Below are 4,551 nucleotides of genomic sequence, written 5' to 3'. Positions count from 1 at the left end.
GGTTCACAGGCCAGCACTCAATCCACCGAGCCACACCAGCCAGGGAAGATGGAAATTTAGATTGTCTCTAGTTTGGGGCTGTCATTTATTATTATTATTTTTTTAATATTACATGTTTTAAGAACTTATAAAATGTGTATTATTTTGGCCTTTCTTTTTCTTAACATCATATTTTTGAAATGTAACTTTGTGCTTAATTATAGTTTCTTTTTTTAGATTCATTCTGACTTTATTGTAGTACCTTGACTTTTTAAAATTTATTTATTTTTTTAGTTTTTCACATACATTTGTCTCCATTTACCTGTCACCACTTTCTCCTGCCTCACCCACCCCCACCTCCCCCTGCCAATCCTTCCCCACCTTGGCTTCAGCCATGTGTCCCTCACACCTGTTCTTGATCTGACCCTCCCCCTTCCCCTCCCTGCTACCCACCGCCCTCCCTCCCTCCAGTACCTATCGGTTTCTTCTTTTTTTCTTCTTTTCTTCTTTTTTTCAATGTTGCTGGTCATATTTTCCTTGCCTGCTTGCTTTGCTGATTAAATTCCACTTATAGGTGAGATCATATGGTATTTGTCTTTCACCCCCTGGCTTATTTCACTTAGCATAATGCTCTCCAGTTCCATCCATGCTGTTGCAAAGGGTAGTAGCTCTTTCTTTCTTGCTTTCTACTGCATAGTATTCCATTGTGTAAATGTACCATAGCTTTTTGATACACTCATTTACTGATGGGCACTTAGGCTGCTTCCAGCCCTCGGCTATTGTAAATTGTGCAGCTATGAACATTGGGGTGCATAGGTTCTTTTGAATTGGTGTTTTGGGATTCTCAGGGTATAATCCCAGCATAGGAATTGCAGGGTCAAAAGGCAGTTCCATTTTCAGCTTTTTGAGGAAATTCCACACTGTTTTCCACAGTGGTTGCACCAGTCTGCATTCCCACCAACAGTGTCCTAGGGTTCCCTTTCCTCCACAACCTCACCAGCACCCTTTATTTGTTGATCTGTTTATGATGGTCATTCTGACTGGTGTGAAGTGGTATTTCATTGTGGTTTCAATTTGCATTTCTCTGATGGCTAGTGATGCTGAGCATCCTTTCATATGTCTCTGGGCTCTGTGTATGTCCTCCTTGGAGAAGTGTCTGTTCAGGTCCTTTGTCCATTTTTAAATTGGATTATTTGTCTTCCTGGAGTGGAGTTGTATGAGTTCTTTATATATTTTGGAGATCAAACCCCTGTCTGAGGTATCATTGGCAAATATATTTTCCCATACAATTGGTTACCTTTTCATTTTGCTAATGTTTTCTTTAGCCCTGCAGAAGCTTCTTATTTTGATGAAGTCCCATTTGTTTATTTTTTTCGTTTATGTCCTTTGGACTAGAGGACACATCGGTAGAAATATTGCTGTGTGGGATATCTGAGAGTTCCCTTCCTATGTTCTCCTCTAGGACTTCTATGGTGTCACGACTTATATTTAAGTCTTTTATCCATCTTGAGTTTATTTTTGTGTATTGTGTAAGTTGGTGGTCAAATTTCAATTTTTGGCATGTAACTGTCCAGCTCTCCCAACACCATTTGTTGAAGAGGCTATTTTTACTATATTATTATGATTCTGCACCCTTTGCCAAACATTAATTGACAATAGATATATGGATTTATATCTGGGCTCTCTATTCTGTTTCATTGATCTATGTATCTGTTCATATATCAGTACCAGACTGTTTTGATTACAGTGACCTTGTAATATAGTTTGATGTCCAGTATTGTGATCCCTCCTACTTTGTTCTTCTTTCTCAAAATCGCTGCAGCTATTTGGGGTCATTTATGGTTCCATATAAATTTTTTTACATGTTTGTTCTATGTCTGTGAAATATGCCATTGGTATTTTAATAGGGATTGCACTGAATCTATAAATTCTTTTGGGTAGTATGGACATTTTGATGATGTTAATTCTTCTAATCCATGAACACGTTATATGCTTCCATTTATTTTGTCTTCCTCAATTTCTTCAGTGTTATATAGTTTTCTGTGTACAGCTCTTTTACCTCCTTGGTTAAGTTTATTCCTAGGTACTTTATTTTTCTTGTTGCTATAGCAAAGGGGATTTTTTTTCCTGATTTCCGATTCTGATATTTCATTTTTGGTATACAAAACCATGGAGCTGTCATTTTAAAAAAATTTGTTATGAACATCTGTCTGCAAATCTTTGTGTGGACATAGGTTTTCATTCTCCTGGGTAAATAGTTAGGAAGGAGATTACTGAGTGTAGTGTAGGTATATGTTTAACTACATTTAAAAACTGCCAGTTTTCCAAAGTGGCTCTACCATCTCAGGTTCTTTCTGTGTTGCTCCTCTACCGTTCCTGTACATGACTTCGACCTCATGGCAACATATGGTTGATTGAACTTCAGCCATTGTATCCACATTCCAACCCACAAGAAAGAAGATGGAGGAAATAGTATGCCTCCCTCATTTTAATAACACTTTCTGGAAGCATCACACAAAAATTGTTCATACATCCCATTAGCTAGAACTTAGTTATATGGTCACAGATAGCTGCAAGGGAAGCTGGGACATGTAATTTTTATTATGGAGTTCCATTCATCCAGCTAAAAATTTAGGGTTTTATTGTTGAGGAAGAAGAGCATATTGGATGTTGGAGGTCAAGAAGCAGTCTCTGCCAAGACAAGTGGCCAGAAATCAGGCAGGAGCAATTTCTGTCTTGCTCAGAAAAGATTCTCCAGAACCTGTTTTGGGACATGGTCTATGGGACTTGGTTTATGGTATATGCTCAATAAATGTTTGTGAACAGTGAAAGGAAGGAGGATAAGAAGGAGAGGTGAAGGAAGAGAAAAATAATCATGGCAGCCATCCTCATGGTGTGAGGAAGTTCTCTGGGATCATTATGCTTATCTGACAAGAGGGCTATGTTTAAAAGGTTTTTACAATTCTTCAATTTCTAAAGTTGTTTCAAAACATCTCTTGGATGCAATTACATGTCACTGTATGAATTTTCAAGAAATCCTTTTGTGGCCTGATAGGTAAAGGACATTTTAACTTTGTTCTCTGATGGGGATGGCATGAAAATTTTATCTTTCAGTGTAAAGTGGAGTGTGTGTGTGTGTGTGTGTGTGTGTGTGTGTGTGTGTGCAGGCAGGAAACCTTTGGACCTTTTCCTGTCAGAGTCTCACAATTTGTGTGGTGATAAACGTGTTGTCATCAAGGCCTTGTGTCTTGGATATTGAAATAAGGACTGAAATGCCTGAGGGGAGGCGGGGGGAAAGAGCCAGACAGCGAGATTGTTTGGGAGCAGCACTGTAGCCGTGGCAGGCAGCAGGAACTTTTGCAAGGGGCCTCGGTGTTTCCAGCCTGGTGCCCCTTCAGCAAATGAGGGGGTCATCGGGTTATGTTATTTTATGGTACAAAAGCAGATACGGTCCGCTGCCTCCGCTCTACCCTGATAATTTTGTTTTCCTGGCGGGTTTGCCATCAAGGATCTGACATGCCATTAGGTTTTTATCTCCATTGCCTGAGGAGGGGCACTGGTGAGTGAGGGCCTGCTTTTCATTAAAGTGAGCCTGGTTGCACGAGCACTTCTTTGAACAAAACAACCACGGTTCACGACAAGGTTAGGGGAAGGTGGGGCCGAGAGAAGGTTATTAGTTATTACTTCTGCTTCCTTAGCAGAAGTGGGGGCTTTTCTCCTACAGGGGTTTGGCCCCCTCTCTGGGGGGCTGAGAACTAATTCTGCACTCCAGCCATGATCCTCAGGCCCGCCTAAGAAGCGGCACCTTCTAATCATGCCCAATCATCAGGCTGATTCTGTGACATCAACTGTTACTCATTAGAGAACAGGCTGACACCAAGGAAGGCATTTCTCTTAGTCTCGGCCTGCATTGAACTCACAGTCCTATAGGTGAGAGGCACAAATTACCTAACAGGGACTCTTCCAGGGCAGCTTGACCCATCCTGCCAGGGACACAATGTGTCTGGAGCTTCTGCCAGCATTTCTTTCCCCAAGGGGAAGTGATGTCTAGGAGGGCCTGGAGGAAGGGGGAAGACTGGGCATCTGGACTAAAGTCAGCCCAAACTCGCTCTGCCTGGCATGAAAGTGCCTGGTACATTCTTGGTATTTCATCTGCATTGCTTTCCTTTCAGCAGAACAAAACAAGTGGAGACATCCACTCAGTAGCAAATCTGAGGGGGAAAATATTCTGAAAATATCTCCATTTTTTCTTTTCAGATGCAGGAGATGATGTAGGTGTCAGGAAGGGTTCCAGCTGTTTATGGTACTTACCAAATCAGCCTGACTTTTGCTATTTCTTATAAGGACTGCTTTAGTCAAACCAAGTACTCCAGGCCACCTTTTTGTGTCGTTCCCATCAGCAAAATCACACTGGGCTGATACTCAGTGTGGCGTATTGGCCTCCCATGATGTTTTTATCATTGCTGGTAGGACATGGAGCCTTCTTCGCAGCCTTCCTTGCCCCCTCCTACCATCCTCCCTCATCCTCCTCTACACACCCCACCCTCCACTGGGCGTGATTTATAAGCACAG

This window comes from Pteronotus mesoamericanus, unplaced genomic scaffold, assembly GCF_021234165.1.
Source record: "Pteronotus mesoamericanus isolate MK-2021 breed Mesoamerican mustached bat unplaced genomic scaffold, CSHL_Meso_final contig_173, whole genome shotgun sequence".
Classification (NCBI taxonomy): domain Eukaryota; kingdom Metazoa; phylum Chordata; class Mammalia; order Chiroptera; family Mormoopidae; genus Pteronotus; species Pteronotus mesoamericanus.
This window is presented reverse-complemented; position numbering follows the sequence as displayed.